We start from the raw sequence: 22,713 nt of genomic DNA, 5'->3' as shown, positions 1-22,713 counted from the left end.
TTTCCACATTCAGACGACTCGTTGAACACTGCTCAAGTGTTATTTTGTAACCAAACCCCGCACCAGTGGTGGTTTTTGATATGACTCACTGCCCATGGCCTAGGATTGAAATGGGAACGAGACTACATCAATTGCCAGTTGTGTTATCTATGTCTGTTTATATCTTTATTTTAGTTCTTAATGTTTTGTATAGGTTATATATATATATATATATATATATATATATGTGTATATATATATATATGTGTATATATATATATATATATATATATATAATATATATATATATATATATATATATATATATATATATATAGTGATCTTTACAGTATGGGTTAGTCTTGGGAGCTGGAGGAACCGAAGGAGGACCTGCCCAGGACCCCCATTTATGCCATAACCGCCACTTCCCAAATCATCCTGCCGTGTTTTTATTCTTTCTGATAATGTTAATTTACTAATATTCTCTTTAAAAAAAGCTCTCGCAGACCTTAACGGAATACTTGTACGTATAGTAAAGGATAAATTACAAACTGGGTTTAATTAAGAGGAATCAGAGCAGAGAGCGCTCACAACTAATGCCACACTTTTCAGATTTCCTTTTTTTTAACAAAAAAAATTAATTAAAAAAATCAATCGAAATTTGTAGTTTTAAAGTGAAGAAAGTGCAAACGTCCAGGCTACAGCTGCCAGGCGATTCAATTATAAATGCAATTACAGCCAATATGATTTTAATGGAGAAACGACTAAAGCGTCCTCGTGTAAAAAACACATTTTATTATGAAACAGTGTTAATGGGGCTGTTTGTGAAACACCCCGCAGGCTGCAGCTTTCTTTAACACTGGCCCCTATTGAAGCAGATGTTTATGGACCCGAGATGAGTGACCTGTCGGGTGCGCGCACTGCCGAACACGCGTGCGCGCAACATCTCCCCCCCCTTCTTTTTTCCCCACCGCTCCCTGCAAACCAAGGGTCGACGGGCTTCCACTGAGCGGATCCAGCTGTCACTCACGGCGCTCCCCGATCAGCCGTAAAAGGTTCGGGCGACGCGGAAGGTTGCTGTGCGGCCCGGATAAACGCGCTGGTTGCGGGCGGACCTTCCAGGTGATCAACAGATCCGCAACTGTTCGCCACTCCTGCGAGGGAAGAGCAAGATGAGGGACCCGAAAGGCAGCGCCGGAGCCAACAGGCATGGGAGCCACTGACATATTTATCGCCGAATTCCCGAGCAAGGCAGCCACAGAGATGTGAAGAGAGGGGCGCCCGAGATTCGCTTCCAAAATCGGCCGATTCAGCTGGAGGAGGTTCGATCCGTGGCGAAAATGACCAGACTATTGTCTCGCATCCTCGTAACGCAACGGGCCCGCAGGAATCTTGGCACCGCTTTTACGCAGCAGACCACATAGCTTCGTCGACGTTCAGCCCGACTGAAGAGCGACCACATGGACAAAGGCTGCCTGCGCACCTCTCGTAGTGATGCTGCGAAGTGAACGCTGAAAAGCCACCAGAGAAACGTCCTGCTGGTTCCTCCCGAGAGGGGAAAAAACACACACAGACACACACACACACATACGCGAGGAAAGAATCAACGGCGGGACCTCGGCAAGTCCAAAACGACCTTCCCTCCGTCCCCAAACAAAGAATCGTCTTGTACCTTAAGGCATCTTCACAGACTCGCATAGCGGTAAGAATCCATCTGTTTATCCACATTATCACTGAAACATCATTTCTATCCTAATTGGGTGCTAATCTAATCCGGTGGAGGATGAGGGGAAATGTCAGGGTCACAGGCGCGCCACATGGCACCGGTGCGCACGAACTACGGTCTCATTAAAACAAAACGAACGTTTCCTTTCTGTTTATTGATCTGTTTGAACAAGGTAAAGGCCAAACTGCTAAAAAAAAAATTACATCTCTGCTGATACATTTTTGGGAATATAAATACTCAAGGGAGCTTCTGGTTTACATGCATCTAACAGGAGGCAGTTGTCGTTCATCACCTTTGAGAGTCACTAAAAAAGACAAACTTCTCACCCATCTCAGAAGAAGAACCATGGAGTAGATGGATGCAGGGATTTAGTTCGCTCACATAGATGTCAAGCAGAATTCCTAGTGACTTTACATGTAAATTCATGCTCTTACTGAATCATTGATGCTCTAACAAGTAGGAAAAAAAGCGTACCCTGACAAAACACAGTAAGTCAGTCCTGGGCATTCTGGTGAGAATATTGATGAATATTGAATGAAACTTGTAGACCCCTCTTAAAATACATGTCCCCTGGGAATTAAGGAGCAATCATAAAACTGTCTGGCAACTTTTTAATCATACTTTTGTAATTTAACAAACCATTTGATCTAATGGTTGGATTTAGATGGAAAATACAGTTTTCTCTGACGTCTGACCTGCAAACTCCGGTTTAAACGTTTTGTTTGTGTTAAAGGAATTTGATCCATGGGAGAAACGACATATGCTGCAGGTTCTTTGACAGTGGTAGTGTTGGATCCAACCGATTACAAGACTGTGACCATTTTTGTGTCAAAGCATCCGTCCCTAACCTCTGTTTGACTTTTATTGAACAGTGCATCAAGACACATAGCTACTGTTCGTTAATGCTTATTTTAAATCCAAAAAATTGTGGAAATTTTTCTTTTTGAGCATTTAATGTGTAAGGGTCTTAAAAACAAGATTTTATTCACAATTTGATCTGCGAGTCAGGATTCCCAGCACTAGCCAATTGACCGGTGCATCTCCGAAGCTAGCCTTTATTTGTGGTCAAATTCGGCACATTTTAAAGATGGATTGAAGTTCTCTTAGTGGTAAACGTGCCTTGTCCATTTAAAATGAACAAATAAAGTAAAAGTAGATTGGGAAAAATACCAAATTGTGTTTTCATTGAAAAACGCGCCAACACGATGTATCTCCTTCCACTTGGTCTCATTAACAGGAAAATATTCACTTTTCACCGCTACGTAGCCGACACCCAGCTCTACCTCCCCACTAAGAGGGAGAACGCCACATTTCTGCCATTTTCCATGCTTCCCTTCTGACTGCCTCACTCAAATCAAAGCACAGTTTAGTTAAAACCTCCTTGAACGAACACCAAGAAAACTGTATGTCTTGTTGTTGGCACCGGTTCCACTTCAGTCAAATGACTCCCAGTTACATTCGATGGTCCTTCGGTTTCTCCTTCCTTCCCCTCAAGTCAAGCCTTTATCGTCATTTTTCGAATCAACATCAACCGGTCTGCTTAGTTCCACCTTGGAAACATCCACCGTCTCCATCCATCTGTTACACCCACCGGCGCAGCTGTCCTCGTCAACGCACCTGTCACTTCTCAATTAGATTACTGTCACTCCCTTCTTTCAGGTCTCCTTCACAAAATCCTTCACAAACCTGTACAGAACGCGGCTGCCTGGGTCACCACCAGAACCTCCTACTAATGGCATTCTAACACATCTTCACTGGCTACCCGGCAAATATGGCGTTGGTTTCAAGATGCTCCTTCTCACTTTCTCATCTCTCCATAGCTGGGTACCTCCTTATCTGATTTCTCTGCTTTGCTGCTGCCTTCCTTCTTGTCACACCTCTTTTGACATCCATGGGGTCCAGAGCTTTCCCGCGCATAGCTCTGGACCTCACTTCCACAACACGTCTGTGATTCTGACTTTCTGTCCTCGTTTAAATCTTAGCACGTGTTAACGTGCTTATTCTGTGTAATCTCTGGTATCATCATTGCTGTTGCTGGGTCAGTCCAGGATTTGGTTTTATTGTTTATAGTTCTACTGTTCTTATAATATTTTTTGTTAAGGGTCCATGAGGGACTTGAAAGGCACATTTAAAGAAAATCTATTATTATTATTATTATTATTATTATTATTATTATTATTATTATTATTATTATTATTATTATTATTATTAATTAAAACTTATTTATATAGTAGCAATTCACATCATCTCTAGGCACTTTACAAAGTGATTATTATTATTATTAATAGTAATAATAATAATTAAAATTTATTTATATAGTAGCAATTCACGCCATCTCTAGGCTCTTTGCAAAGTGATTATTATTATTATTATTATTATTATTATTATTATTATTAATAATAATAATAATAATAATAATAATAATAATAATAATAATAATAATAATAATAATAATAATAACATTTTATTTATGTAGTGCCAATTCACAACACGTCATCTCAAGGCACTTTACAAAGTGCTTATTATTATTATTATTATTATTATTATTATTATTATTATTATTATTATTATTATTATTAGTAGTAGTAGTAGTAGTAGTAGTAGTAGCACTAGTAGTAGTAGTAGTAGTTGTAGTAGTAGTAGTAGTATAACCAACATGTAAATAAGCATTTATGAAACAAAAAGACTATAAAGTGATTTATTCAGCCTAAATAGCTGCACCTTTAGGCTCATCTGTTATGTAATCTTTGCCGCCGACATCTTTACTGCACTGTGGCCCTTTTACTCCGTTTTGCTTCTCTGTTGCATTTACCAAATAAGGCTTTGGCCGTCCTTGGATCTGCACGCGTCTCCTGCTCCAGTCGTTGTCTCAGCGCATCGGCAGAGAGGCTCTCCGCCACTCGCAGCCTTTCCTGCTGAGGAGCAGCCAGCACCTGGAGACGTTCACCATAATGAGGAACGGCCTCTTTGAAATTTGCCACACCGGTTCCAGCGTGGAGCGATTTGTCAGTGCCACAGCGAGCAACAGCTCACCGTAATGAGTTTCTCCCTCTGCGCTTGAGAAAATCCCCGCTACATGTGAAGTCATTGTGATGGATTTTGGCGCCTTGCCGGCGAAAGCTCTTAGTGCTGCTGAGTGATTCTCACTTTAAACGTACCAAGCTTTGTGTTTAAATTTATTATTTTTTATGTATTTTTTGGTAAGCTGCCACCTCTGTTTGCCCTCTCTATTTTTGTTTCCATCAAGAGGAAACAGTGTTGGCATTTCATCGCCTCACGTTCCTCATTAACATTTTCAGTATTTAGCGAGGCTGTCCATTTCTCCGTTTCTCCTCCCTCCTTGTTATCCCGGCACCCTCGCCACAGACCATTATCTCTCTCCCTGCGATAGAAGACAAGAGGAGAAGTCAACCCCTTTGCTCTGCAGCACTCAGGGAGAGAGATGAGGAGCATATTCTGTTTGACAGCTGAGAAATGCCCCTAAACGTCTAACCATGGTCTTCTTCTCTTTTAATTTAACATATAGCACTTTTTTTTTTTTTTTGGTTGCTATTTTTTCCTCCCATCCCTTAAGCTGAAACTGTTAAATAGAAATCCTGACCTTGCAGATATGATTGATAAATTGTGCATGGATGTTTATTAAATGATCAAAGGATGTCCTAGAAAAGTCCAAGAAATGATACATAGCGTCTTGGCTGCCTGCTCTGCTGATTTATATCCAATGCTTCTGTGAAAAAGCGAGAATAATCTTTTTTTTTTTTTTTTTTGTGCTCTCCAGAAATTGAACTGCATAGATCAGTCGAAGGAACGATAACTGATAGAAAAGTGAAGGATTGCAGCGCGGACAGCGGTTCTTAACTTGCTGTTAGGGATTGGTGCATAACGTTCCAGATTGCGTACATGTGAGCAGGTAATTTACATATGAACATTTAACAAGAAGAAAATATTTAGATGAGCTGTACTTTTTTTATGAAAATGTGCTCCTGTCGTAAAGAATCAATAACTTGGGACTAAACTCTTAATTTTTGAAATTTATTATTATTTTTTTTTACTATGATTGCAAATATTGGGTTGGAAGGCGGTGCCAAATGTAAAAGTCAGTTGCTGCAAAACTCAATCTAGATCTTGAGACTATCTTAATTGCCTTACTCTGAAATCCCAACAACCGGTTTCATATGGGAAATCAATAATATAATATATATTGTACAGTACATTAGCCTGCTGCGCATTTAATTTGCAGTTAAAAGCTAGAATCACTGTGGGGGTTGTGATTAGTCACCGCCCATTAAACTGAAGATGCATTAGGTCTCCTTTAAGGACTTTTGAAAAAGCGCATCAGATAAAGAGCTTTGTAATTAAATTTAACACAAAGCAGCGTGGAGCATACTACCATGTACATGTCCGGCCAGAAGTTTACATCCAATCATCAGGACATGGACATGAATGTCATACTAATACGGGCCTCATGTTGACTTTGAGACATTCTTTTTTCAGTGTACACAGATAATGCAGCATGCAATTGCAATAGTAAAAAAAAAACATTTGCATACCCCTGCACTTTTATTTGGTTATGTAGCTTCCTTTTCTGGCAGAGTTAATAGACTTAATTTAAGCTGTTTGGAACTGTTTTTAAGCGTACTTGGTCAGACGTACATATTCAAAAGGGTTGATGTCAGAGCTTTGGGACGTCTGTTCCAAAAAGCTTATGGTTTCCCCTTCATCCATCCCAAAAACCAGTTCTGAGCTTTGCTTAAGGTCAGCTGAAGGAACGCCCAGTTGTGTCCAAGTTTCAAAAAATCAAACACTGATTTGAGGGGAGAAGAAATAGTTTAGAGGCGGTCCTACTTCTTCATAGTTCCATTCACTTTGTGCAAACCATCAACCCCACAGCATGATGCTGCCACCACCGTGCTCAACAGTCGGTTCATCGTTGGGGTGCTCAACTGCGCCTTGAGTCGCCCGACTATGCTTCCTGTCATCGTAACCAAGTAGCTCTATCTCGGGTGTCACTGGACTTTAAGCCGGAAACTGCAGTCTCAGTTGAGCGGGAGGGTTTTGATTTTGGAGCACGGGGGCTTCTTTCTTGCTCGGCACCGTCTCAGTCTCTTGCGGTGTAAAGCTAGCTTCTCTGTAGTGTCCAGGTCATGGCAGTGCTGATTCTCTCCATTGACTCTTTGAGCCTTTACATTGCCGGTCAGATGAGAGATACTCTGGCACAACGGGGAGACTTTTAACCAAATATTAGCTGGAAGCATGCACATAATTGAACTTATATATAACTTTGACCCTGCGTTGTTTCTAAGTTCAAGCTTGTGCACAAAATTTGTCATTTTTTAAAATCATTGCAGTTGATCTGTTTGCCGTATAATAATTTTGCCCTCCAAAATGTTGCTTGCATGAATAATTTAAAAGCCTAAAATATAAATGACCTTCATGCCTATTATGTCTGAGTCTAAACTTTGTCTAAATATAGTTTTAATGTGTCACATGTTGCAACATTTATTTTCTATCGCCAGAAAATCCTGAGAGCTTATAGTAAGATATAAAATGCAATTGATATGTTATTGAATCCTAGCAATAAAAGACACCATTACTCTCTAACAATCTATAGAATGTGTGCAATGATCTGCTTTTTTGCATTTATGGCAAGGCTTTGTGGAAATCACTCACAGTTATCTACAATTTTCCTACTTGCTGAAGAAAATGCCTGCAGGATGCATCTAAATCAATTTCATGCTCACAGGCAGCAAAATCTGATAAATGGAGTAATTTAGTTGCTGGTTTTTCCAGTTTGTCTCATACAATGTGGGATGTGGAGCCAGTTCTGGAAGAGGTGAGCGCTTTAGGCGATGAACGTAAAGAAACAGGGTATACAGAGTGAACAATCAGCTTGGTGGGAGGCCTGGATGCCAAAGGCAGAGAAATTAGGAAAAATTTAGGGACCTAGGCGATTTGGGAAGCATGTGGACTGGAAGCGAGATCCTCCTTTGCTCCTCAAACATCTCTTCGCTGGCTTTGCTTAACAGGAAACATCAAGGTATTATGCCTATATCTTGCTCAGCAGACGGGAGCACGAAGCCAGGCTTAATCCTCGGAGTGTCGCTTTCTGAGGGAAAACCGCGTATTTATCCCCGCCAACCAGTCTGGATTCCCTCCGCTTGCCGCCCAGCGCTTTGCTCTGCGTTTTTCTGCTTGCCAGTTCTTGTAAGCCACTTTAAAGCAGCAGCGGCAGCAGCAGAGGGAAGGTGCTTTGCTCTCTTTCCATGTAATTACCAAGTGATTAAGGTTGTTGGAGGTCATCGGCTGTAAATGGGAGTCGCAGCGGTGTGTGTGCGTCGGCGCGCACGCCGGTGTTGTGCAAAGTTTCAGCTGCACCGACAGAGCCACTTAAATGATGGATTCACGTGACGTTATTGAACTATTGCTTGAGTCAGCAAATGGCAATTTTCTGCTATTGTGATTAAATTAATAAAAATTTGTTCTGGATGGCTGATGTGAAAATAATTGGCTAGTGAGATGTCTGTGGGAAGAAAAAAAAAAAGCGGGGATTAAAACACTTAATCAATTTTGAATTTGTGAACTTTAAAAGTGTGAAGCGTAAACTTCGGCAAATTCTGACCTTCTCATGTTTCTCTAATTGCAGCTGAGTGTCTAATCCTCCTGATACTTTAGCGCCAACCAACTAAAAATATTAGGAGACGGCAAGACGAGGGACAGTGCTCTGTGAGTCAGGATGACTCCCCGGGAAAACGAGCCCCGCAGTCGACCCTGACCCTTCACAAACGTTGCTTTTGGTGTGTGGGCGCGCGTGTCGCCGCGACGCCACATCAGATCTCAGAGTCTTTCGCTGTAAAACATATAGAGGGGGGCAGAGTGTGATTTTATCGGACAAAGGGAATCCTGTGATTCATGGCGTCTGTGTGGTATTTCCGCAGCTCGTGGTGGTTGTGCAACAAACGTAAAAGCAAAGCAGCACTGCTTTATATATAAATTTTGCATGTACTCCCCCCCCTGTCATGTCCAGCTTCATGACAATAATTGTTGTGCTCTGGCTGCCGGAGTTATGCCAAACATATTTGCTTTACCATGGCAGACCTTATACGTATAAATCCAAACTTGATGCCCAACCCTTGATGATTTCTTTCATTGATGTTACGGTACCACGTACAAACTGATGCCAAACATGACAGGGGGTATTTTGCACACGCTTTAGAACTATCTAAGGTGAACTTTTGCATTTTGCATGAAAATCATCCACGAGAATTGTTGCATTAGCTTGAAAAAGCATGAAAATGTGCTTGATATATACAACTAATGTACAAAATAAAGCATAAATCCTGGCTGTAATTCTTGTCTAAATCGAAACACTTGTAAATATAAATATTTATATGCATCTGAACAGAAGGAAGCTGTAAACCGTTCCGTACAGACCGAGCGAGGAGAGAGGGCATACCTCCATGGAGTGTGGCTGAAGTCAGACCTTTCTGTCTCCTGGCTTGTGCTCATGAAGAGATACGGACAGTCTAACAAATGAAAACGGTCGTGAGACTCCTTCCCATCGGGAATGTCACTGTTACACGCCCAAATCGGCTCAGGCTGTGTGCATGGGAACACACGCGCACACATGCGCGGCGAGTCCAGCGTGCGCGCACAGACATGTTTACGCTGCAGCCAGTGCCTCACATGCATATTCAAACCGATATGTCAGGCTCATGAGTCTGCGTGCGCTGACACATTTACATATGAGCACGGCTGTCGTGGTCCGGGGCCTGATTTGGGGTGACAGGTCTTATGCCACCGCCCCTGGGTCAGCGTGGGGGGGCGGAGCCACAACGTGACAGAGATCAGGGCAGAGAGATGCCTTTCATTCACCGTCAACCTTCTGTGACATGGCCTTTTTCCCCTTGTCTCCGGTTTACTGGGGTCAGCAGCTATGAAGTAACATTTGACTTTATGCTCAGCTGACTAGTTCTCTTTTTGCTGGAACTTGTCTCTAGTTCTTCTGGCCACAAATACTGGCCTATCAACGTTTGTTAGGTGGTTAAGATTAATTATTAGGGTTCAAAATAGGAATTTTGTTAATCTTGGCAAAAAAAGAAGAAGATATTTACGCATCACCTCGAAAGGTCTACTTTCTACTTTAAAGCATATGTAAAACAAAAGTCTTTTTTCTGATCAAACACCTGCAGAGTCACAATTGAAAATATTCTGTTGGCATGTTTTAAAGCAACAAAAAAGAAGAGAGAGAAGAAAAAATCCCTTTCAGTTATGAACGTTCACTATAAATACCAACTTCTTTCTTTCTACAGTGACAACAATAAATGCAGCTTTAGATTTTCCCCCTCTTGCTTTAAAGCTGACTTGAAGTGAATTTAAGGATCACTCCTGGTTAATGAAGTGATGGAGCTGCATTTGATTTTCTCCTCCAACTGGATCAGCCCTCTTTATACTGCCAGTGTTAGCAACACTGCTACATCTAATGGAAATACACAGAGCCACTTAATGGCTGTGATGGGTGAATGAAAAACACATTCTGAAACAGTTTGTCGAACATGAATGAGCTGTAGGCTATGGGTTGCATTATAATGCCATTGAATAATAATAAAAAAAAGCTTTTTCTTGAAATAGACAAAATCATTTCTGGGGGTAAGCAACAGTGCACCATACGTTTCAGTTTGAACGTTGATTTTATAAACAGGAATAATCTGTATTTAATGATTTCAACAAGTAAATGTTGAAATCATGTAATGTAAACAAAATGTAAACATTTTCTGATTCCCGCTCGTGTTCTTCTCCCGGATCCGTAGCAATTCTCTCGTCTGTTGCCTCCGATTCCTCTCTCTCTTCCTCTCCTCCTTCATCACTAACTTTGAACTTAGATGTCTCACCTGACAATTTCACAAATTTCAGCCAATCGAGCATATTTGCCAGAATGATTGTAGTAGAGGCCACAGGTTAGGTGCGCATATACAGCACAATGCGTAGAAGAAGAAAACTTCTTCTATGTTTCATCTTAAAATGAAGTGTACTAGAAGACTGTGCGACTTTGGCTTGATGGGTTGAACAATTGTCTGGCAATCCAAAGACTGTGGGTTCAATTCCAGCTTCCCCTTGCCACATGTCGATGTGCCCCTGGGCAAGGCACTTATCCCTAAGTTTCCTACCGAGCTGCGTCTCAGTGTATAAATGTGTGCGTGTTATTGAGAGCGATTGGGTGAATGTGGCTTTAGTGTACAGCGCTTTGGGCGGTCAGCTGGAAAAGCGCTATGTAAGTTCAGTCCATTTTCTTGTTCTAAATAAATAAATTTTCGTGTGAATACATTTTTATTGAATTATTAAATTTACAGTTTTTGATTTCAGTTTTTTCAAAGGAAATGTTTATTTACACGTCTTTAAGGTTGTGGGGGGGGGGAAGTCAGGTTGCCGTTACATTTTTCCTCTCACACACCCCTAGCGGCAGCTCGCGCACACTTTGGCAATCCCTGCAGTTTTTTAAAAAAAAAACTGACAGGTATCCTTGAGTTGGTTTAGTGAAAGACTTATTCCACCATAATGCACCACTGATCACCTTGGGAACCATTCCTAGCTGTGGCCTTCAAACTCTACAACTCCTCCTTATTATCTCCACCCCAACTGTTGGAAAGGACTGAAGAGAGCTTAAATCATTTATTACTGTGTTGTAATGGCTTCTATCTCTTAATCTAATTGAAGCACCTATTACTTATTTTTTTTGTGTACGTCTGTGCTTATTCTTCACCGATTGGTTTGAATTTTGTATTCATGTTTTTCAGATGCACATCTAAACTGAGCAGCTATAAATCTACGTCCTTTCCCGAAGCCAAGGATGTATTAAGTATTCTGATTTTGATTTTATCCACCGATTGTCCATTTTCCTCGTTTATGAAGAGCACATGATGTACCTGCTGTCACAGTCAGGTACATGTACAACTGGACACTAAATGAGTGAAATATTAAAGGAACATTTTGACAGACTTACAGAAATTCTGGAGAACATTTGATCAAGACATCTTTAAATGATTAGAATAACGTTTTTCTTGCTCTTTGGAAGCAAAGCATCAATAAAGTTGTGGTAGTTTCAGTCATTTACAGGGTGTGAAAGCATTATTTTGGTTCTAATTTAATACATTAATGTCATCCTATTGTTACCACACATTTTGGTTATTTATTTGCATTGACAGCTTATTAGGAACTTAATAAAATAGCCTGACGATTAAACCGTAATTGCGGCAATATCATTGTTTTCCTTTCGCATCTCCTTGATAGCTTTTGTTTGAAATTGTTTCATTGCACATGTCTAATATCCTGTAGCGAATTAGGGGTTATACCTGCAGTTTTTGTGCAGACTACTTCAGATGTACATTTCACAAAAATAGCATTCCTTTTTTTTCCATTGAGCGCTTAAACAGAAACCCAAATGACTTGCAATTTGCCGCAGACGCTGTTGAGAGCAGATGAGTCTCCATAAGGAGATCTGTGCCACGGGGCTGCACATGGCGGAGCGCACGCGCCGACACGACCACGAGCGCTCACGCCTGATTGGTCCAGCTGGGGCGGCTACGGCCGGGTGATGTCCCTCTCGCTCTCTGTCACAGGCCGAGCCGAGCCGAGCAGCCAGGTTCACAGGCTGGGGCCGACACCCTGTCATCGCCTCACCCGGCGCACTCCGCCATGCACAAAAGGGCGAACACACACAGAAAGACACTCAGCGTGATATGAGATATGAAGAAAGCTCCGCTATCGAGGAGAATACATTTCAGGGAAGGTTGTTTTGTGCAGTGCTGTTGTCTGCATATAGTAATGACTTTAGGTCATGCCGTCTTTCAGCTCCACTCACAAAGGCCTCATCCTCCACTTCTGGGTTGCTTAGATCTTTGCTGTAGCTCACCATGCATGCTTGGTTATGTGACCAAATACTAGTGATTCAGCTCAACGTGGAAATCCCCTGCAGCACGAGCCTCTTTGCTTGAATGTGTAATGTTTTGAACCAAACAGAAAGCTCTTCTGCACTCTCAACAATCATTTTATCCATGTGAACAATTAAGAGAGCTACAAGATTCGGGGGTTTCCCGCAGGCGATAAAAACGTCAATTATGAAACCGCTGTTGAAAAAGAATGATCTTCTAGACAAGTTGCTTTTGCAAATCTACAGGCCCGTTTCAAATCTTCCATTTGTTAAACTACAGACCTGTTCTCGGTCCCCCCTGGTTCTTTTATCTGGTAATGTGGTGTTTCTATTGTAGACTTCTGTAGTAATAAAAAGACTCTTTGAACCGTAACTATATTTTACCAGATTTAATCTAAAAGACAGAGGAATGTTTACAGATTCAGTACTGGGTTATGATAACAACATAACACAACCCAACCGGTACCTGAGAACCCTGTTTTTCCTTTCACACAGATATTTTATAGGAAGCCTGTGTCCACCCATTCAGGGGCGAGCACAGTATATTATCAGCATTCCGTTCATCACATTGGTGGAGAAGATCATGCAGTAATGCAGACGTCCTTGTTGACACATAACACCCATAACAGTCATTCTGTCCGGTCTAAGTACGTCAGACACTTTGCCTTCAGAGTCTGTTTATTTGTAATTTCCATGGCAACCAACTTTGCAGTCCAGTTTCTGTAATTTCATAATCTCCAACACATTAAAAGCTGTTTCGACAGTTAAATAGCTCCTTAAGAATGACCAGCTGGCGTCATGTCGTCCAGTCAGGTTTCCAGGCTCACTACAGTACGGAGATTGGCATTGTCAGTGAGTTCTATGAGATCCGTATAAATGCAGACAGTGGAAGAACCACAGTGCTGGTATTGATGGACCTCAGCATTCAGCACTCTTGACCAAGGTATATTACTAGAGCGGCTGCAGAACTGGGTCAGCCTTCCAGGCACAGTACTTGACTGGTTTGAGTCTTACCTGAAGGATGGGGACTTCTTTGTGTCAACTGGTAACTTTACATCCGAGGTAACAAAAATCGTTTGTTGGGTTTCCCATCGTTCCATATTGAAGACCCTCCTTTTTAATATCTACGCCCCCTCCCCCACCTCAGATCATAATAAATAACAAATAAGTTACCACAACAACGCAGATGATACAGCTCTGCGTTATAACGTCACCAGGGGAATGTGGACCCATTTAAGCGTTGAATAGATGCATAGAGCAAATCAATGCGTGGATAAGCCATAATTGTCTTTAGTTGAATAAAAACAAAACTAAAGTTATTATTTTTGCACCAAAGGAGGAGCGATCAAGAGACGGCACAAATTACAGTTAGAAATGAGTGATCAGGTCTGAGATCTGGGTGTAGTGATGAACTCAGACCTGAACGCTCACATTCACATAAAATCAGCTACTAAATCGGCCCTCTGGCACCTGAAGAACATTTCCTGCTGGACTAATGTCCCAGCAGGATCTCGAAAAACTCATCAATACATTTGTCTTTAACTGAATTGATTACTGCGATGGTGTCTTCACAGGTTTTCTTAAAAAGTCTTTCAAGTACGTCTGTTAATTTGTAAATCCTTGCATTGCTTAGCACCAAAATACGTTAGAGATTTGTTGTCGTATCAGCTTCCCATCCGGTGTCCACTTTGAATTGCCCTGTTGCTGTAATGTGCTATACAAACTCGCCTTGCCTTGCTTTGCCTTACATTACAGCAAAGCAACAATGAGACAAGCCAACAGGGGTTATTTTTAGCCACTGTTCCATATACAACGTGTTCTCCAGACACAAAGATGCTCCAGGGTCAAGAATGGTGTTTACACAGCCTCTTATGGTGACTTCATATGACTTTCTACCACAGAATGCATTTCCTCAGAGCTTTCCTGGAACCTCAGAAATAACTGGGTTTATTTTTGGAAACGTTAGTCTGGATCAAGGTTAGATTCCCCAAATTCCACAAACGTTTCATGTTCGATGTTATTTTAAAGGGAGCACATCAACATTTTTACAACACTTTTCAGTGTGTTCAGGCTTGTTGATCAACTTTGTTTTAGTTTTATCAGTTTCCATGTTGGAAATCCATAACATATAACAGTAAAGGAATAAAAAGCTGTCTCAAGTCATCCTATGGAAGCATCTGAAAAGCTTACCATATAGTGATGGTGATGTTAGGTTTGGAAAGCTGGGCTTGAACATCAATGCATGAAACACGCACAACGTTCAACCAAAACAGAAGCAGTGAAAGTAAAGTCTCCAGCTGAAATTTGAGTTAATTGAATGAAGACTTATCCAGTGTGGAGGAGAAAGTCAGAAGCTTGAGATCATCAGGTTGGAGACCTAAGATCTAATGGGGGGATTTAAAAGCTCTTTGGTGAATGATCACATTGTGACAAGTATTGTAGATGGAAATTCTGGAATCAGGTAGCTGTCGCAATTTTTGCTCCAGTTCTGACCAGTATTATCACTGTATGACACTCATTTTGATGTCACTCCCAACAAAATGTAACAAAGATTTGTAACAGCCAGCCATACCATGATTTTTCCCCACTTTTGTCCTCATGATCAGCGTGAAGTCTGTCAGGCCACTCAAACAGCCGTTGCTTTCCCCACATCATTATGTTGTTTGGTGCTTAACACTCTCTTTAAACTAACTTTACACATGCGGGTGGTGGACTGAGGGCGGATTAACTTAGTTATAGAAAACCGTAAATCAGCTGCTGTCAACTGCTCTCTCCTGTTGGCACAGAGAAAGAAATCGTTGTAGGCTTAAGCTAACGATTGTAGCTAATTATGGCAGAAGAGAGGTTATTTATGATCTGAGGATATCAGCAGATGTTTTAACATGTAAATACATGTAAAATGTTGTCTTACCTGATAAAATGTATACTTGCAAACAACAGTTGTAGGCTGTGCTCTCTTTGCTCAGGTTTGTGTTGTTCCCTAAGATCCAAATCTGGGGATAATCATTAATAGTTTCCAATAGACAGACAGTTTTTTTTGTTGGTGAAGAGAAATCCATCCACTTTATTTGTTAATTTCCATCCTGCTCACCCATGTTTCCTGCCCTGATAATCTCTGTAGTAGTTCTTTCTACATATTTGTTCTGTGCTGCCGGTGAGCGTTCACACAGCCACCCGACACGTTCCCACTAAAAAGATTCTTGCTGAAATCAAGAAAACAGTTCATGTCTTATGTGCAACTGCTGCACATATACATACATATATGGTACACACTTCCTGTTTTTATAAGAGGTGTGGCTTTTAAAATGGCAGATTTTGATTTATAAACATTTCATACGTTTAATATCTATGGGTCTTATAGCTCTCAAACTGCATTTTAATGTTTCATATTGTTTTATAGGCTAAATCGACTGTTATTCAGACATTTTAAGGGGTTATATGAACACAGTTCATGCAAAAACAACCTTTTAGGAAGAAAAAAAGGAAAAAGTTACTACATTGTTGTGCCAGTGACCACATAGTGCTACATTACGACAGTCATATTCATTGTATTTAAATATCATTGAAAAGTTTATTTCTGTAACTCAACTCACTGAGTGAAACACATTTTGGAGATTAATTACAGCTAATGATAACACAATATTTAAGATTGTAATCTAACATCAGAGCACTAAAAAACCTTTTTGAATCAGAAATGTGAGCACAATAAATAGTATTTTTAATACCTGCTGGAAGGTTGTCCATTAACGGCACTTTTTATCTGACAAACTAGCATCCTCAGAAAGCAGATTCTAATTTATCAAGAATGGCTGCACCAGGCTGAGGAAAGCCCTAACTTTTGAGCTTCCTCTCGGCGCTGTAACATTCATACACCTAAACACGGAAAGGTCTGGTGCACTTTTTTCTTCCCTGGTACGTCACAGACACGTGACGTGTCTCCCAGGACAGCCCTGACCTGTACTGTCCTTCCCTCTCAGTCTCTGCTCCTGGAGTCGTGCTTAAGCCGAATAACATTCATACATGAGTGGGTTTCCATGACCACATGGCCTCGGGATGATCTGAGCCCCAGACCACCACGGCGCGATGGGCAGGAGAAGCCCAGAGGCGAGCACATATGCACTCCAGTTTAGCCCCGGATGATAGCCTCACGGGCTGACGTTCTGAGACTCTATGTCTGAAACAAAAAAAAAAAGAAAGAAAGAAAAGAACAGATTCACTTGACAGAAGCGCTTAAGGCCTAACTTTAAATAGCTCTGTGCTGTTTCTGTTTTTCCCCCCCTGTTCTGTGGGTTTTTTGGTTCGGGCTTCTGCCGCACGTAATTGTCTTGAATCAAACGAGGAGTCGGGGGAACGGAGCCTTCCTAAAAGCCTAAGGACAGACCGTTTACATAAAGATTTACTGAAATGAGCAGCGTGCTTGTTCAGAGAACGATAATGGTGACTGTATGTGGGGACCGCAGGGGGGGCGAAAACAGAACTTTGGGACAGATTGTCTTTTTTTTTTTTTACAGGATTTTCCTTCACCTTGATTTGAGCTTAATCCTTTAGCTTTGCATGCCAACACCTCTTTGTTCTCTAACTTTAATTTTAGGATTGTTTTAAGCGTTTCATATAAGTAAGAACATAAATGTTATAAATGCTTTATTTGTTAGCCTGACTTAAAAAAATAAAGCTGCATACGCTGTCATTAAGGCCTTTTTAAAGAGACTAAGATTGTAATATTTTAGAGCAGATATCACAAGGTTCTTATATTTGTCTTCTTATGCATTTCATTTATTTTACGTCATTTATATTTTATATTTACATTTTCTCTTTATATTTTTACATTTTATAATGTTAGGATACAATTTTATTCAGTGTTTATTGACTGTCTGTGAAAAGTGTTGCAGTTTGGTTCTTGCTAGCATAAAATCCAAGTACAACATTTTTAACAACCATGTTTCTACTATTTCCTCTCCTGCACAAAGACTTTTTTTTTTTGCTGTTTTCTGGCGATAGCTGGGACCTTGATGTCATTGAAAAAGAATGCGTGGACCTTACTCAGCTCACTGCTGGTTGAACATGTATTTTTAGGCTTTTTTCTGTCCTGTGCTGTGATGCAGCAGAAGTTATAAATAAACATTTGTGTTTGAAGAGTTAATGAGCAGATGACCAGCAGCATAATACTGCAGAAGGTGTGCTGTATATGAAAAACAAAAAAAAAAGGTTTTTGGTGATTGCAGTCATGCTGATTGGCCGTGTCCAACTAAAAGGTTTCCAGCTTTGACACGCTTAACCTGACTGAATGCGACTCAATAGCTCTGGGTTTGGTTTAAAACCTCACTCTGTTTGCATGTTGCTGGCAGATGTAAACATGCTGCTGTGTGGTCCCTGATGGGATGTAGAACTCAAAAGGTTGTTGTTGTATGCTGGATGCCGTGCCTCCGAGCCGGCGCGACAGATTCAACAGATTTGCCTCAAGGCAACAATATATTTTGGACCCAAAACTTGTCTCAACAAATCCTTTATGTAGGGTTTTCTTTTCAACATATAAATATACCCTAGATGATGCTACCGTTGCCTAAATGGGCTCCTTCTCTGTTTTTCCTGTTTTGTTTCTTCTCATTTTGCTCGTTTGCACGCTGTGGTTGGGCGGCATCCAGACTGCTCTGATGACTTAGTGATTTTGGTTTCTTTTCATCTTGGGGTTTAAATCCATCACAAGTACGAGCAGAAAATATTTCTGTGCAATCAGACCTGTCGGTGGACTTGGCAAGCCTGATTGGATGATTAAAGTTGCACAGGAACAAGCGTGACCGCAGGGAAGAACATATTGCAGCTTTACGGCTTTTCATGCGCATTCTTTCAGTCGCCCGGCCTCCTCCCTCCCTGCATCCTTAAAGAGTTTTGTTGGAAATGTGATGGCTCGCTTCCGTTTACATTCAATCACCATCTGCTGGATTTGGCTGCTGCTCGGAATCAATTCTTAATGTACTTGGCAGATTTGCATTCGTTTGCTCTCTCTCTCTCTCTCTCTCTCTCTCTCTCTCTCTCTCTCTCTGTCTCCATTTCCACTCTTTCTGTTTTGTCATATGTTTCACTCGACAACCAAACATAAACTTTGGTTCAGTTCAGCATTCTCTAAGAGAAACCGGATGTTTTCCAATGCGACATTATTAACTGTGTTTACAGGAGTAGTATTTTGTTTCAGTTAAATTATATGTCTGCTAAAACACATTAAGGTGATTAATTCATTATGTAATGTAAAGATAAAAGTTTGAATTTGTTTATAAAGCACCATTCTAAGATATAAATCACAATCTTAACCCTTGGGGTCCCTTCATTTTGTGCTCCACCTGTTTGCCTTGTACACAAAAACCTTTTCTATATTAACATCACAAACGAGGGTATGTGGAGTCTGCTTAACCGCTCTGAGATTTCATCTGGAACTGATTGTTTTAGTCAGATTAAAGTAAGTTTGAGCCTTTTGGTTAAACGACAGCAGATTGGTACTCCATAAAAAAGGGATGAATATGTGAAAATGAATGTCCTGTGTGAAGAATGGTAGACGAACGGTGATGCTGTGGGCTTGTTTCTCTTCTTAAGAAGCTTTTTAGAGCTCCAGGCATCACAGACCCCTTTAAAATACCAGCACATTTAAGATTAAAACTTCATGGCCTCTGCCAGAAAACGGAAAATGGATCATCATGGGGTCGTTCAGCAGGATAATGATCCAAAGCATATGGCCAAATCAGAGCCACAATGGCTCCTCAGACAAAATTTCAAATTCAACCTTTTTGGTTAAAAAAAGGTTGGGGCATTACATGAAAAATTCAGGAAAATATAATGATATGATAATTTAGCTTTCTTAATTTTGAAGCATCTCTTATTTTGTATAAAAAGTTCACTGCAACAGTTTGTAAGGAGACACAGAATTGTTTCTTAAAGAGGACATATGATGAAAAATCCATTTTTTTAGACCTTGAACGCACTGTGTTGGGTACTTGGAGTTTCTTGCAATCCAGAAAATCTGAATGTAGGTGATGTCTGCCCAGGGGCTGCGTAGATATATTTATTTTCTTTTTGTGTCATATTTTTCAATCCGTTCAGTTTTCTCTATTTTCTATTACATGTTTTGAACAATGACTTCACAGTATTTGCTGCAGAGCTGCTAAACAAGATCACATGGACTTCAGACTGACCAATTTCTCGAATCTGCCATTCTTATTTCTCCGAGCGATATGTTAGTTCAAGCTCAAGGCTGCTGAAGCTACAGGGGGATAAGTAAATCTTACAAAAATGGCCGAATGGGGTGGAGTGGAACATCCTGGTGTAAAATGCCTCCTTTAGATTTAAAGAGACAGCACAAAAACGAGTTGCTCTCAGACAAACCTCAGAACAGGAGTAAAATAGGGAGAACGTGGTAAATTAACGAAGAATTCAGACAAAAACATTGCAGTTTCACTTTATATAGACCACAACCGAATGGTTTCAATGTAAAAAGGAAAAACTGAAAAGCATGATATGTCCCCTTTAAAGTAACTTAACGGCTGACAAGTTTTCACATTATCTAAGGGATCGTGCTCTTCTTTTTGGACTTCAACTGATGGTAGTTTTTCTCATAAACCACCTCCTCTCAGAAACTGAACATTTCTTTCAAATGTACAAATTGTTACAACCGGGACTCACATATAAGCCATAGTGAGGATGTTAAATTAAAACGGATCTTTTGAGTAATTTATGAATATTTCTTGTAAATTGTTCACCAATCAATCCAAGGAGGTTCTGGAAATAGTACAGTCCTTGACAACATGACTGTCATCCCTTGACAAAAATGAAAGTTAGATTTATGTCCACCTGCTGTCATCCCTTTATCTAGTCGCTGTCACCTGTAAACCTGATATTTATAGCAAACTGAAGCAACATGAGGCCCATTTTTTTTCCCAAACTGAGCTCTGTTTCAGCTTTGCTGCCTGTGACAAAGCTTGGCCTCTCTTCCAGTCAGGACGTTCACTCAGCCCGCTTTGCTCCTTTAAGGCAGAAACAGCCACAGTGAAGGGGATGGTGTCCATGGGGCTGTCAGATGAAAGTGAACCATCGCTGATGGATGGGGTGTGCTGACACAGATCTATTACCCAGATATTAAACTATAATTGCTTGGGAGATCCTTGTCCCGTGGCTTTAATGTCATGGCTCTCATATAAATATGAACAATGTACCGTGGATTTGTCAGAAGAAGAGGGTCAGGGTCTCTGTCTGCCATCACATTTATGTGTTTTTGAGCTTGAGAGTCACTCAAATAGAAGGATCCTTTGAGTTATCCTTAAGCAAGTTATTTAACCTCTGATGTTTTTATGCAAGGTGAATTTTCTCCTCAAGTCAACCCTGAAATTTGCTTTTAAAGGAAGGAAACAGAAAACTCAGAGGACTTGTGCGTTTTGGTTTACATATAAAAACACTCTAGAACTAAGGATCACTAATCATGGTCCAATCAAGGATTTAAGTGGTCAAATTTAACAGACCAGCATCAACTCCCTCTGTTTGAGTCGTAGTTAATGCGTTAACAACATAAGAGACACTTCGCCGCATCCACACCTCTAATAGCCAGCTCACCCATGTAGCTTAATTTGTCTTATTCTTGGACCCCACCCTCCACTTCTCATCCATTTACCTACATTTTCAGCCCAGTCCTCCCTCTTTACATCACCCTTTCATTCTCTTTATCCCTCCTCACAAATTCTTCTCATCACACTCACCTCATTTCATCTCCTCTTTCACCCTTAAAAGTCCCTTTCATGCCTCTCGTTCCTCTTACCAACCCATTATTAAACACTCATCCCTTTTCAACATCCGTCCATCCATCTATCCTTGCGTCCGTCTGTCCAAATGTGTTTCGCCCCTCTCCCCTTGTCCTTTGCAACTCCTTTTCATCCCCACTTATTCCTCTGTAGGGCCTGTTTTCTACCTCCTTAGCTCTCTTTGTGACTTCTTTTCATGCCTCTTTTTCTCTTCAGCAATTTTCATAATTAGAAAAAAAAAAAAATCCCGTCACCACTTATCTGCAGCAAGTGACCTAAACTGTGTCTGGCAGCGGCCTTGGCCTATGCGTGTGCTCCCTTTTCGAAGCCGCGTGTGTTCACGCGGACCAACAGAAGATGCTGGAGTTCGCACTCGCTCCTCTGACATGTCTGGTTTTAAACCGCAGCGCGCCGCAGGCCCGAAAGACACATTTCATTATGTAATGCTAATTAATTTCTGCAGTAAGTCACGCTTGTTTTTAAGTGATTGACTCATAGTCACGCCCTGGATAGATAAAGCGGTGTGACTTGACGAATCGTGATGTCCTAAGTGCCAATTTCACGCTAGCTGCGGCTTAATGGGAAATATCAGGTGTCGAGAAGGAGGCGGCTTTAACGGGACAGCTGTTAATCAATAGGTCATTAGTGTTGTTGCATTCTATTACATCCTCAGGGACCTGTTTGTGATTTATGTCGGATTGAAACCGAACGCAGCATCTGTCGGCCGCGACTGTGGTAGGTGTTAGTCCCAGCAATGCAGAGAGGCTGGATCCAGTTGAGTCCAGACAATAGGTTTTCATGATGAATCCAGGCTTCTGCACAGAAGCAGTTCAATTCCCTCTCATGTTTGCTTTCATCTCCCACTTTTCCCTCCTTAACCCACTCATCTTACTGGCGTGCATCCCCCAGTGTCTCTTCTCTGAGGTCAGTCCAGCTGGACTCTTCCCATCCATGGTTTGTCATGAATCACAACTATAATCAGCTCCTCTTCGCATCAGCCGGCAGGGAATTTCCCCCGAGCAAAACAAATCAGTCTCATCGATATGTGAAAGAACCGTGCGTTCCTGCGATCACGCGTCGCCACGGACCCTTAAGTTGAAGTCAGTTAATCTTTTTTTGCTCTGTGGAGGGTTTGTTCCCGCCTTCTGCTGCTTGTTAGCGGCTTGTTTCACATCAGCGCCGTGACTCACTGAAAGCATGACAAAATGCCGGGTTTAGACCACGCCGCTGGAGTTCATCAACTACAGCGCCAAAGATAAAAAAAACAAAACATTGTACATGACTGTGAAGATGACCATTTCAGCTTA

At 41.1% G+C, this 22,713-nt stretch overlaps 1 protein-coding gene across 1 annotated transcript in view; it reads left to right on the top strand.

Annotated features, from left to right (window-relative positions):
- Window positions 1–1,125: 1,125 nt before the first annotated feature.
- LOC105932779 (gap junction gamma-1 protein) overlaps window positions 1,126–22,713 on the top strand; it is a 52,937-nt gene continuing 31,349 nt past the window's right edge. Inside the window, exon 1 of the mRNA XM_012872049.3 lies at window positions 1,126–1,681. The gene's annotated coding sequence lies outside the window, so the exon portion shown is untranslated. The remainder of the gene's footprint in view (window positions 1,682–22,713) is intronic.

This window comes from Fundulus heteroclitus, chromosome 16, assembly GCF_011125445.2.
Source record: "Fundulus heteroclitus isolate FHET01 chromosome 16, MU-UCD_Fhet_4.1, whole genome shotgun sequence".
Classification (NCBI taxonomy): domain Eukaryota; kingdom Metazoa; phylum Chordata; class Actinopteri; order Cyprinodontiformes; family Fundulidae; genus Fundulus; species Fundulus heteroclitus.
This window is presented reverse-complemented; position numbering and strand designations above follow the sequence as displayed.